Source organism: Corvus cornix, chromosome Z (assembly GCF_000738735.6).
Source record: "Corvus cornix cornix isolate S_Up_H32 chromosome Z, ASM73873v5, whole genome shotgun sequence".
Classification (NCBI taxonomy): domain Eukaryota; kingdom Metazoa; phylum Chordata; class Aves; order Passeriformes; family Corvidae; genus Corvus; species Corvus cornix.
Window position 1 is genome coordinate 31,777,642 of NC_046357.1, and position 14,691 is coordinate 31,792,332.

Here is a 14,691-nt window from a genome sequence, read left to right on the forward strand (position 1 = left end):
GAGGCGAGAAGGGTCTCCCATGAGGGTTTGAGAAGATCTTTTAATTGTTACATCTCATCCCAGTGACTCCCAGAGGCAGAGGGACCTCGTGATCCAGGCGCAGGGGGGTTTTGTCATATCGCAGGGGCAGTACATGGGCAGAGTTGGGGTACAGGAACCAATAGGGAGAGCCCGAGGGAGTGGCCAGGGCGAAGCGCCAGGAACGGCGTGGAAGGGGGAACAATCTGGGATAGGAAAAGCAATGGGTAAACAAATCGTCACATTTATCAGCTCTCTGATAACTTCTTTGCAGAGTGGGAGGATGGTTAATACATGGCTGCCTTCCAGGACTCAAATTCATGTGTTGGTCTGCAGTAAGGTGTGTGAAGTTGGTCTGAATGAAAGAGTCAGTGCAGAGAGACAGACCCTGATCTGAGGTGCAGGGTTATTCCCTGAGAAATGGAGAACACATTATTGACTCTACATAGAATGAATTTCCATCAAAACATCAGAGAAAAAAAGAGAATTGCAATCACTCTGTGGTTTATTTTTACTTTTCTAAAGGATGACTAATGAAGTAGTGATTAACAATACTAGCAGAGATATACCCAGCAGGACTGCAGCTAATGATGTGCACTTTACCAGTGTTTTTGGTTTCTGTGATTTTCTATTCTACTTGGTTCATGGGTCTCTAAAGCTTTCTCTATCAAAAGAGCTGTAAATATCTTCAGAAAAAAAGTATGAGTGAAAACTGACTGCCACTCACAAGAATCCCATTCTCCCTTTGATGACTACATGTAATCTAGATCTCCTACCGTGTTCTTCATCCACATATCTCAAAGCATTTTATAAAAGAGACTGTAAACATTGCCTTCATTTTATAAAAAGAGGCTTGACTATGGAAGGAAGTGTTCAAGGTCACACTGAAAGTACTGGTAAAGATAGACCTCTCTCTTCCAAGTCAGGGAAAACAGGTAGTGAATTTTTTATTTAAGGATCACACCAAAAACTGAGGAAATAATCACACTGGTTCAATCCAAACCAAAAGACATGTTGGTAAGTTAGCAAATTCATGTTGAAATGCAAAGTACACATTACAACATTTGCTGTTGTTATTCTAGCCAAAATATGTCCTCAAACTCAACCCAGATTTGGAACTGTTTTCCATTTTCTATTTGGTGACCATAATTATTTTTGCCAGCACTAGGCGAGAGCTCCAGTTCAGAGTGTTACCTGGCCACCAACACAGTAAAAGTATAACATCACAGAGACAAATGCTAAAGGAGAAACCTGAACTTCTGTCTCTTTCAAAGGACAATCAGTAAAAATTGCTAGATATTCAAATACTTTGGTACAAAGAGAAAGTGCACTAGATCTTCCATATGTGCAACTTTTCTGGAAAGAGCAGAAGAACAAGAAATGTGGCAGAAGAGCACAATGTATTCAAAGAAGTTGTCTATAGAAACCATAATCAAAACTGTACCACTACAAAAAATGTGAGATGTCAACAACAATCCAACTGTGTCATATACTAACTTTTAAGTACAGCTACAAATATGAGATATATCAGACAATATCCATTAATTCAGAATCTTGTCTCAGATACTAGCCAAAGACATGGGTTTAAAGAAAAAATGCAAAACCAGGCCATTCATAAAAAAATTATTGCTGATATAATGTTGTCTTTCAGTGGTTTGAATAACCTGTATCCTCACCTTTGTGTTTAATAGTCCATGATGGACTTCCATTAATTCATCTAATGAAATTTAAACAAATTGCTGTCAGCATGTAGGGGTGATGCAGCATGACCATCACGTGACATGTGTACATGCTGCACTGCCAAATATTCATAGTGTTGTCCCAAATATGGGTTCTTTCACATGGTGTGCTAGAAGCTGATCCACACACAGAGTCAAGATATTTATTTCATCTCTGTGCAGAGATGGGTGCTGGGTGGTAAGTCCACAAAGCTGGCACACCTTCAGTTTTATACACTTCAAACAGTGAAACATTGGCATTTCCCATGTGCAGAACAACCTGAAACCATAGTAACTGACCTTTCATTCTCTCCTTTCAGTCTCTCCATGCAGTCCCTGCTGAAAGGTACACTGCACACTTATTTTACTGCATGTGCTCTGTAAGGAAGAGGCTTAGGCAAGTAAGAGACAATCATATGGTGGGTATTATGTTATTTAGTGACTAAGGCTAACACAAAGTTCCTTTCTTTGGCTTTGTAGTTTGATCTCTAGTGTTCTCTTGTTCTTACTTCTCAGGTCATGGTTCCTGAAGGTTTGGTTATTCCCTCATTTTTCATAAGCTTTTTTATTTATCTTGGACTGTGTTTCAGTGAATTTTTAACCTTTTCATAGTACCTTTGTTGAACAAAATGGAGAAGGGCTTACCCTGCTATAATCCCATGTAAAAATGGACAAGACACGCTTTTATAAATAAAGGTATCACCCACTTTGCTGATAATGTTCCAAAGCTGGGCCTTGTCTGGTTGTTCTTGTTTTCAGAACAACTCACAACACAATGCTACCTTGTGACCTATGTTTTGAGTAACACATGAAGTGAAATGAAAGAGTATTGTCCTGTGGGTTGTTGGAAGCTACTGATCTGTGTCTACAGCTCTTTGCTGTGAACGCTTCTTCTCCCCCAGCCTTGTTCCAACATAAAATAGCTGTCATCTTCTCAGCTAAATTGGGAGGAAATTATCACTGCACTTTGATATGAATGCTGCCTTAGTAATCTCTGGTGTTGAATCCATTTCTTTACAATGCAGCTTCTAACAAAAGGGCAAAACCCTTAAAGAAACAAATACTTATCAGCTCAGAAATTCACTTTCAAACTTTCAGCAATCTGTCCTTTGACAGGGAAACACTATCTACAACAGCAGGAGCACTCACCTGTCCTTGGGCTATGCAAATGTTGGAAGAAAAGATTAATCTCCTGGACTCCTTGTTTAATCCAGGGTGTGGCTGATACCAGTCACATTGAATTTACAAAATACAGAAGCAAAGGGAGAGCAAACTCAGCTGCCATGCTTTCCCCCTCTTTTTTGTACATCAGTTATAAAATAAGATGACTGACCAAATTTTCAAACCTTTTAAATGTCTTTGAATGCTAGGGTTTGGGGTTTTTTTAATATATTATTATAATTTTATTTTAACCAGCAAACATTTTGAACAAATTGTCCATGTTTCTAACTTGGCAAATTTGGACAATGCTTTGTTGGCAGAGAGGAGTTAATGATCAAAATATTCTTTTTAAAGACAATGAAGATTGCATAAATATATCTCATTTGTATGTTTAAGTATCAAGACATAAATACAGTGAAAATAAAAAGTCCTTTTTTAAAACTCTGTAAGTAGGACAGGTTTCCAGAGCTGATGATTGTATATAGCTGTCACTAGCCTCCTTTGGAAATGTACATACATCTGGAAATCAGACTGCTTTTGTTAATTTTTTCAGGTTCAGATCCTGGACACCACAGTTTTACTCATTGTTCTATATATATCATGAACACAGAATAATAAAGGTAAGAAATAGAAAAAAAAAAAAAAAAAACAAAGGGTTAAGCTATCCCCACAAGGTTTTTTTAAAACTAATTTAAAAGTTAAAGTAATTTCTAATTGGGCATGGAGTCCATTTCCTTTTCTTCAGCTTCAGTAATGCTGTCAACTCTTAATTTTCCAGGAAAACACAAAAAGTTAGGTGCCCACTGTTCTCAGGAAGAACTTAAGGTGAGAGAACTGAGATTTTGAACAACATATTCATTATAATGAACAGGCTTGTCATCCTGAAAGGACAGGACAACACCAGAAAGAAGGCATCTCTTCCGTTGGTTAGTAAACAGTATGACTCAGGGCATGAGCCACAATAGCAGCTGGCAGTGCTACATCTCTGTTGGCTACTGGGCTAATTTTCAGTGCCTAGGAAAGGATGGAGCTTTCAACCTGTGACATTTGCTGGTTTTACCAGTGTTGTATTTGGAGAATGGCAGCACTGTCTGTAACTCTTTCAGCTCTTGCAAAATTCTCATCAGAAATAAAATGATCAGCAGTGATATTTTTTTCTTGCCTGCCTGCTGATCAACAAGCAGGTCTGGGTCAGCCTCACTTTGATCATAAGCATCCACTTGCCATTGAATAATTTACGTTCAAAAACCAGTGTCCAGGGCTCCATGTTGACCTGCAGGACATATGTGTTATGAAAGCTTTTTCAAAATTAAACTGTGATAACTTTTGCTAGTTGTGTATGAGACTTGGAATTTGTATGATCAGAGCTGTGTACTGTGGTGGTGCAAGTGGCTCCGGCCACTCCAGCCACTGAAAATATCACCGACACCAAGCTGTGGTGGTCAGGCACCGAGGTCTAAAGCAGCTAACTCCGTGGTGACGGTGAGAACCCACAATCCCCCAGTTCCATGATTTACATGTTTCCCTATGATGGGTTCATGTTTTCTCCTTCCTGTTTTATGTATAAGTCTATGTATATTCATTTCCCTTAGTTACTATATATAAGTTTTAGAAAGTTCTGTAGTACGTGGCATCCCATTGGTTCCTTCCCCAAGTCCCGCCTATGTGTTATTCCCATTGGTTCCCTCACTGCTAACCCCGCCTACCTGCCCTTATCTCATTGGCTATAATCCCTTTCCCCGCCTTCCCTATCCCCACTATAAAATCCCTGGACCCTGGCAAGAGTTCGGCTTTTTTCCTTGTCCCTTCTTGTGAGTAGGTTTTAGTATGGAATCCATACGGAGAGTCCCTTCTCTTCTTCTCCGCCTCCATTCCCTCACACCTGTGACAGAGGAGATTGCTCCCTCGGGTGAGGAGCTCTTCCCCTGCTTTCTGTGTGTGCTGCCTTCCAGAGGGATTGTAGCCTAGACCTCCGGGCTCCTTTCTGTTGGCATGCTGGGTGCAAACCCCCTACGTGTACCTGTGATGGTTCCTGCTTGCCATGGCTAAATAGGCCTACCATTTGGTTGGAATTGACTGTGGCCATATTCTGATTATTGCTAATACTACAACCCATAAGTACATAATAAACGGTACATAATAAACTGCAGTCTTGAACTTTGAACATACAAACCAACAGGGAAATCCAGGCTCTTTCAAAGCAAAGGAGAAGGTTGGAGGCCATTGGCCCCTCTGGTGCTCATCCACAGCTTAACCCATGTTTTACAGATTTGTAGATCTCAGCCAGGTATCTTGTGAAATAATTAATATCAGCAGATGTGACTCTTGAAGAAAATTCCCCACATCACTCCTCTCTCACCTTGTACCAACAAAAGATGCCTTCGCAAGTTTCTTCTGAGAGCCATCCCATTTCTTCTCAAAGCTAGTGGTAATGCATAGGTTGCCTTTTCTGCTGCATGTGGTCATTTTCCCTCTGGCCTTAGTCAGAGCTTGTCTGCTTAATTTATATTTAGGATTTGCTGCTGGTGTAGTTTTCCCTTTTTATAATGAGCGAAGTCAGTTCATAAAGGCTGTGTCACTGCTTGTGTCAGCACAGCAGAAGACAAAAGTGCAGGAGTGTGCAGTCAGCAGTAGGAAGGAGAAGCAATTTTATATATTACATGATATTACATATATTGTATCATACCATATCATATCCTAGCTTTCCTAGATTTTTCCTAGTCTCCCCTAATACAGGTTACCTTAAATATGTGTTTTCAGCAGGTTTTGCTGCTTCAATGAGAAAGGGACTTTTATTTTCTAACTAGTAACCAAATTTTAATCTTTCTCAAAGCTTCCTCCGCTTGTGGATTTCAGGCTTTCTTAATAGCTTCTAACAAGGTCCTTAAAATTTTAGAAATATTTAGAAAACTTCTTTATCATGAATGGTTTGTTTCATCCCCTAGTCTATGCAGCTTGGCCTCACACCACTGAGGTCAGGGGACTCTGCTCTTTTATATTGGTTAGAAAGCAGCCAAGAATCTGTTCCACTAGTTTACCTAAGAATTTAATTTCAGGAGGATTTAAAAAGGCAGGACTATTTCAACCCCTATTATACTGTTAACATCACAATGCTATGTGGTGATGGTTTGCTTCAGAGTATTTCCTTCAGGTAGTTTTTCTCAGAAAAACAGTATAACATGGGGGACTCTCCAGCCAAGCCGCTGTTCTGAACAATAAAGAGCGTAAGTTTTGTTAGCAGTACAGCTATTTTATTCCCTGTTTCTGTAAGAACTCCCAGGAAAACTTCATCCAGTCCTGGCAAACATTCACCAATTCCTACAGTTTTTGTTTCACATTTTTTTAAATACTTCTCCCTATGACAATGCCCCATCATCAGACAAACATCAGCATATCCTTTCCTTTGTTGTGAGAACTACAGCAAAATGCTCATTTTGCTGCTGCCTTTTGATGTTCTCCCTTGATAGAAAAAGCATGCTTGTTCTGGATTATATTTATTTTTCCTTAGAGGATAAAATAAGGAAATAACAAACACAATGTCCAGAGAAAAAGTCCCCCTCCCTATTCCCATACTATGAGAGAAATGCCAAGGAGATGGGGAGCTACAGCCCCGGCAATGGTTACACTACAAATGCTAACAGTTCAGATTATCATTTAGTGTAATTTATAATCAGGCAGTCCCCATTGATTACCACTCAGAATCAGAGCCTTCTGCTCTGATAAGTACCTCTGTGCAAGGTACTGCCAAACAATTAAGAAGAGAAGCAGATGCTTACATGGATTTATTAATATCTAGAGAGCTTATGTAATTTCTGGCATTTCCTGTTTCCAAGTAGACTATAAACAATGTTAAACATTTACATCTTCAAAGTTATAATTACTCTCCATAAGAATTCCAATAAGATATGTGTTGTACCCATTATTATCCATGTTTATGAGGAGCAGGAGACAGGAATGGTGAGTTGTACAAATACTGATGAGGAGTTCCTGGCATCTACTGTAAAAGAGGCCACTAGCTTTTCTCTCAACATAGGCTTTCTCCCAGCTTACATTATCTATTTCACCTGAACTGAGAAACAAATTTACACCCTCTTGAGGGTGTAAATATTCATTCATATGTGGGCTAAAAAGAATCATCCACTTAAAATTTATCTGGAATCTCATTACAACTGAATACTGTCAAGATGCCCTTCCCTGCCCATGTATTCTTGCGCAATATCTCTGACAGTACACCTGCTGTGTGAGCACAATGACAACTTAATGAGGTGGCTTGCCTGCAGACTGAGTCTGCTGAGCCTGTTCTGCTTGAAGATATTTTATATACCCACAGATACCAACAATTCCCAAGAGTGTCCCTTCTTGGAAGCAGGAGCAGAATTCTGACCAAAGAGATTGCAGGCAGGTGTGAAAAGTGGCAGTGACAGGACAGGTGATTTTTAACAGCACTCAAGTCCAGAGCATACTGCTGAGTTTACAAGATCAAGGTATAGACGTGGAGGCCCTGGAAAGTTAATGAAATCCTGGGCTGAAGCTGCAAGTATGCCCAAGTGCCAAGTATCCCACTTTAGAGTAGAAAACCCTTTTGCTCATGTATGTCTGTATTTGTTTATATATCCTGGTGATGTCCTACGGGAAACAGTTTCAACAGTCTTCTGCTGCAGAAGTGTGTGTTTTCTTTAAAAAACTTCTGAACCCATAGTCCAGTTACAGTCAAATTTGACTAAGAATGAAATCATTAATATAGAGATTTGCTTCATGTTTTAGGAAAACAAGAGAATGGCTGGCAGAGTGACTCTGAGTTATCAGCATGCTCACTAATGAAAATGCTGCACAAAATACCAGCAAAAGATGCACGTGGGACAGAGATCCCCTGTCCACTGGAGAGCTCTAGTCAGAGCTGTACTTAACTAACTAGAAAAACTCACTCTGAAGTCTGTTTACTGGTGCCCAGTAAGGAGTGAGTTGACGAAACAGCTTTGATATAACAAAAAATCAAGCAATTTTAAGATATAAATCCCAAGAAATTAGGATTTATGAATTGTGCTACTTTTAGAACTAATTATTTTGATTCAAGAAATAGACTCTAAAGGGGTCAGCATCACATTTTATATCTGTTTGGAAAACCAACTCAATTCAACAAGCACAGGCAGTCTTGGTCAACTTTTAGTCACAAGAATTAAAAAAAATTATTTACTGGAATGCCCTGGATTTCAGCACTTTCAAATCTTTTGGTTTCCCAAGTACACCTACGAGCATTTTTTACAGTGTTTGAGACTTAGATGAACACAACAAGGTCTCCACAATGTGCCCCTTGCATGGAGTCTTGGAAAAGAAAGGTCTCAGATAAAATGTTATCTAAAGAATGTAACATGACTCCAGAGTCTCTGATGAACTTTTCAAAAAGTAGTTAAGGAGACAATATGTTCAGCCTTGCTAGTTCCATTTCCATTTCCTTTCCCATCTAAGAGGATTTCCCGTGGTACCACTGATCTTTAGGTTCCTGCCAGAACTGTGTAGGATGTCAATTACTTCCAGAAGTTTTCTAAAAGATCTAGATCATGATCTGGAATGTGGATTCTCCATCCAGGTAATCAACATGCACTCTTGCAATGGATTCTCTGATTTGTTAGTACTTTTATACCTTACAAATGCAAAACCCAACTATATCTTTCACTTTCCACATTATTATTACTTGAATTTCATTTTTGTTTTACTAAGTATACTCAGGAGATGTCTGTTCTGGTTTTGTTCTGCTTTTCCCTGTTTGAATCCCAAAATGGAGAGAAAGAAAGGCCATCTCTGAAATCTCACATGTTTAATGAGTTAGATTTTTAAAACAAATTTCTTCCTAGTGCAGTATTGTAAATATATAAATGGAGGTTAAAACAAATCCAGAAAATATTTTTCAAACCCTCTTTGTGTCAAAAGAAACCCAAATCCTATAGATTACTATGTTGGAATTGTTCAACCTTTGCATAGGCCTTTCACTGATATTTTATTCCCTGTGTCCATGCAGATCATCAGAGGTAGTCAGGAAGGAGGAACACTACTTACCTGCGTCTCTACAATGGTCCAAAGTTATGACACGACTCAGAAAAGGTTACAGTACCACCAGCTCAATCTTTTTGAAGGATATTCTCCCTGTGAGTCAAATGTTTCCCCCATACCAGCGCAGAGTGCTTTGGCTAAATAGAACTAGCCAGTTTTCTGTTTATTATGGGACAGTTAAAAAGAGGAAGTGCCTGGGATTTGTGATTTTACAAACATTTTTTTCTACTTCTATATATTTCCACCTATTTCTCTGATGTTTTTGCTATCCTACAGCTCTGTAGTGTGACATGAGGTAAAAAAATGTGCAGGGTAATGCAGTTGTTAATTAAACTCTGCATAGTTTAAATCTAATTTCCTAGTGAAATCCAGCCAATACTAAACCACTGGCTACCCGTCTGCTTATTTCTACTGGGATGGATATCTAAAGATGAGCTGATTGATTTGTGGTCTAAGTCCCTAAATATAAAGGCTGTAAAGTAGTCTAGACGGTAAGCAGAATAGTGCCATCTGCCCATATGTTCACACTGCTTTCTCAAAAAAGCAGACTGACTTAGTACTTACACATCCACAGTGAGGAAGGAGAGAAGGGTGTGGATTTTTTTGCTGTGCACATGCTGACTCTGCTAAGTTGAAAATGGCTTGTGATGAGCCAGCCTGCTACACTGGAGGCCTGAAGGATGCCTGAGGGTTATGGGACAGGTACACAGGGCAGAGATATTGAAGATCAAGGACAAGGGCTTGAGTGGCATTTCCAGACCTTCAGACTTACTACCTCAGAAACTGGAAACTGCAGCATCAACAAACAAATGTGCCTGCCTCTTCTTAAACCTGAAGAAAGTGAATAGGGAGATTGCAGACAAGAAGTAATATTAAGCAAATTCCTGACTCCCTCAAGTGCAGAATCAACTCCTTTTCTGTAAGAGAGTTGTGCAATCTGCCTATAAGATATTTATACTGCTTTTGCATCTTGAAACTAAAGTGCCAAGCAGCTGGATCTTTGCTGCCTCCTACTTTTGCCAGTTTGTGGGTGAACTTTCCCCAAGCCAACAACATGTCAGGCAGGATGCAGTCACAGAAAGCTGGAAGAGGGGGAGAGGGAGAGAGCTTTATCAGAAAGCTAACTTTTGTACTTTTTATATTCAGACTGAGCAGGGATTGAGGGCTTTATTCTATGGTGAGGTGGTGATACAGACAAACTGAAAACTCCTCATGATAACTGGAACCAAACTGCTGCCATGGAGGATCTCGAGCGTGACTTCCTTCGCAACCTCTTTTGGTTTTTAAATTTCCAATGGAGACATAAGAGGTATAAAAATATAACTTCTTCTATGCACATCTAAGTAGTATAAAAAATCCATAAAGAGGAGAAACTCTAGAGTCCTAAACAGTCTCATACAGTCTCATGCTCTGAAAACGTAAAAACCGTTGAGCTATAAATTGCCATCTAAGAGCTGCCAAACTTCATTTGTCAGAGCATCAGTGATGGCCTACAGAAAAAACTAGTGAGGAAATTTGTAGGAGACCAGACATCTTACCAGGAAGCTTACACCCACTGTAATGCAGCAGTTCAGACACATAATTTATATTGGTTTCCTTATTTGACCCTTTAATTTGACTCCCTTTGGTAAAATACTGTAGTCAGTATTTTGGAGTCACCAGATTCTTCCTTGAATTCCTTCCTGGGATTTATATGCTGTGTTCATGGAATAGCTTAATGCTGGAGAGAATTTTTATTCCCAGCCAGTGCTGGTGTTAACCTGTTGACATAAGTTTGATTTGGTACTTGCATTACTTTAATCTTAAATAAGTATTACCAAAAGGAGAACAGCTTTGAGAAAAGCGTTTTCTTGACTTTCTGGTTAATCACTTGCATAAAATTGATCCTAGGTTTCCCTTTGTAGCAGAAACAATGGGAGTTAAGGCACTTGTAGAGGACATTAGTGATCTCATGTAAATCCTCACCAACACCCTTGATTAGACTTGGGATCTTGCTCTTTTAAAAATGTCAGTTGTGTCATTATTGCCTTTAATTAAGGGGGAATATAACTCCAAATAAATGATTTCATGTCTAAAAATAACAACCAGCTGTGCCATGAGATAAAATGTGCTTCAGCTCCCTGTGATTACACCATCAGCAAAAGGTAGAAGAAAAAGAAATATTCTCCCTTGGCAAATGCAAATCTTCAAAGGCACTAAGAGCCTATCAACCTTCTAAGCTCAAGTGATATCAGAATTGGAACTGTCAGGAACCCCTAAATACTTCCCCAAGAAATGATTTTCCACAGTAGACATAATATCATTGAAAACACAGAATAATCGACATTAAAAAAAATAACAGCCAACCCACCCATAACACTATTATTCAGGACAAAGCATTCTGATTTCTGTGCTTGCCATCACACTCTTTTTCTTATGTTAGTGATTATATACCACTACACAGTGGAAGCATAAAAAGAAGATTGTCTGTTGAAATGCGATGACATCTTTCAGTGACATCTCTTAATCATAGAATAATGGAATAACTCATGTTGGAAAGGACCTCTGGAGTTCTTGAGTCAAATGTCCTGTTCAGAGCATGGTCAACCAAGAAAACACCAGAATGAATGAGTAGGAAAAGTGGCCCAAGTCACTCTAGAGTTAATCTGCCTTTTAAATCAACAGCAGTACAAACATTATGCTGGAGTAATGGGTGCTTAGGCAGAGGGCTTTCTTTAGCTGCAACAAGAGTATGAAGCAAGAGTTGTATCAGTCTTTTTGCAGTGGGTTACACGTGGAAAGCATTAGGAAGTGGAAATGGGAGAACAATTCCATCTTGCTTGATGGAAAGCAAGAGAGCTTGCTGGGTTGCATGGTGTGACCTATGGAAAGACATGTGGTGGCCCGGTAAAAGAGGAAGAGGTAAAATCTGCTGAGCTTTGGTTACTGAAGTGCTAAATTACAGGAAAGTGGCGAAGGTTTATGCCTTTCCTATCTCAGATTAAGTCAGTAAGAAGCATTCACTGAAGAGAGTCAAACTGCCAGGAGTTACCTAAAAACTCATCTGTGAGATGTTTTTCATCCAGCTGAAAAGTTAAACTCAAGACGACATCTAAATTCTTATTTTCTCCTAGACTTTTCTCAAAGAAAGGTTTACAAAAATAGCAATATGATAGGGCAACATGGACAATAAAAGTAAAGGCTGAGGAAGGTATGTTCTAAAGCAACAAACATGTATAATAACTATAGATAAAGATATGTAGGTAAGTCATGTTGATCATTTTGTGGATGCCATAGTTTCATCATTATCTGCTCTGCTACCATCGATCATGCTCCACCCCCACAAAAATTAGTAATGAAAACATGCAGAACTAAAGAAGCTATTCAAGTATACACTAACTGAATATTTGAGCCAAAAGTCAAATATTTGTCATCAACTTTGGTAAACTGTTACTTCCCATCAGGTTCAATTTAGTGTTGTTTATACCCAGGAACACCCACCATGTATAGTTTGTATTAGGATAGGGTCAAGAAGTGGAGAGAAACCATGTCAGAATCTCAATCTCTGTGATCATTCTAGCCATAAATAGCAAGAAATTTTCAGAGTAGAGAGCAACAGAAATTTTGTGTACACCCTTGCAAATTGGATTTGGTTAGAAACAGAAACCTTTAATTTCTTCCAAACAACTCCTGTATCTGTGAACCCAAATGCTATTTGACCTAAATGAATAAATGTTTTGAGTAAGACCTGTGCCTCCTTCTAGAAAACCATAGAAATGGTGCCTGTGACTTTATGGAACCATCCTGGGCCCCTATGTTGACAGCCCATGTTTTATAACAACCTGGGGATGGCTGTTTCACATGACAGGATGAACAGCCAGATAATCCTTTAAGGCAGAGCACCTTCCATCTCACTTGGAAGGCATTCCCTAAATGCAGATAACAGCTATTTATCCTACAATGTGCTCCTGTTCATTTGGCAGTCAAAGCTCTGTAAGAATTGAGTAATCCATGCTTTCTGCAGGCCTTTGGTGAACTCTGGTAACCCTTCTGCCTGCCACTACTCCCTTGTCATGGACTATACAGGCAGGTTCAAAAATTCTCTTGTGGGCTGGCACTGCCTAGAGCCACAATTTTGCAAACAGTTGTTTATCTGGGTGTCTTCCATTGCACTAGAATAACCCCATGACTGGGACAAAAACACCCATTGAGAGAATGGCACATACACAACTCAGAGAAGGCACATACACAACAATAGCATATGTTCTGCATTTAATTATGATTTTGCAAACATTGCATTGGTTGTAAACACATCAGCTAAGCAATAACTGTAGATGCATGCACAGGCAATGTAGGAGTCTTTGTTAAAGAAAGAACATCTACTGAAAATTGTACCTACTAATCTCGTGCTTGCTCACAGCTGATTTACTGTAGGGGGTCTTGGGACACATCAAATCAGTGATTTCCATTTATGGGTTTTAATTTTTTTAATTATTCAAATAAAATTTACATTAAATAGTGTCTATATCTTTTTTGGTCAAATATGCAAATTGGGCACAATAAGAGGCAGCAGGCACCAACAGTGTAACTCAGATTCAGCTCCAATGCCTCTAGCAGTTAGGCAACACAACATTAATAAAAATATGATAAGAAATGGTTCAGTAAGATCTACTGTTGAGGTCAGAGCAGCGAACACACCAAGGAGCTGAAAGGTCTGTGCTAGCATGCCCTTGTTAACAGAAATTAATAAAATACGTATGTATATCTATCTATGTATCTGTTTACTTAACTGCATTTTTGAACATAGAAATATCATCAAAATATTAAAAACAGCATGCAAGGAATCCTGGTAAGGGTCATGGGAACATGGGATAATCTGGATTGGAATGGACCACAGGAGATTTCTAGTCCAAACTCCTACTCATACAGGGTCTCCATGGGATCAGACCAGGGTGCTCAGCATGTTGTCCAGTTACATTCTGAAATTCTCAAGGATGGAGATGACATAACTTCTCTCAGCAGTTTGCTCCACTGGCTGGCTGTGTTCATGGTGGTACAGCTTCTCATTACACCAATCTGGACCGCTCCTATGTCGGATCATGCTTGTTTCCCACCCTCCTGCCATGCATTTCTGTCATCTCATTCAAGTTGCAAATGTCAATCACTAGGACTCTGGCATTAAACCCTTATCAATTTGCAGTATCTCTATTTTTCCATTGAAAGTACAGGTCCCTCTAGTGCAAATTTAAACTTTCTGAACAAGTAGTGATTTTCTGCAGTCCCCTGACAGTTGTTGAGGACCACCAGCTGGAAAACACTGTGAAAATACATTCCCAGTTAAAGGCTTGTTGAGTTTCAGCACAGAAGACTGGGGAGCAGAATGGCAGAGCACCAGTTTAATTGGAAAGATGATCCTTAGGACCAGATGTCTAGCCGTGAAGAAATCTTAACATTGCAAATGAAGTAAATTTATTAAGCTGGAGAGAAAAAGGTACAATAGAGAGAACATAATCTCTGTTCACTAATTTAGAAAGAGCTGGCACCCAAACTGCTGTCAATCAGTTGAGCACCAGTTCTTTCAGTGGAGATCTATGACTCTTACACCACCTCAGGATTAGGCTTGAAGTATCCTATCCCCTAAGGAGCTATTTCTTGTCTCATTCTATGTATCATCTTCCATGTGCCACACATCATACACCAGCAGGGAGTTGCTTGTTATGTCGATACAGTACTGCACTGCATGGCAATTCATTGCTCACTGACATGT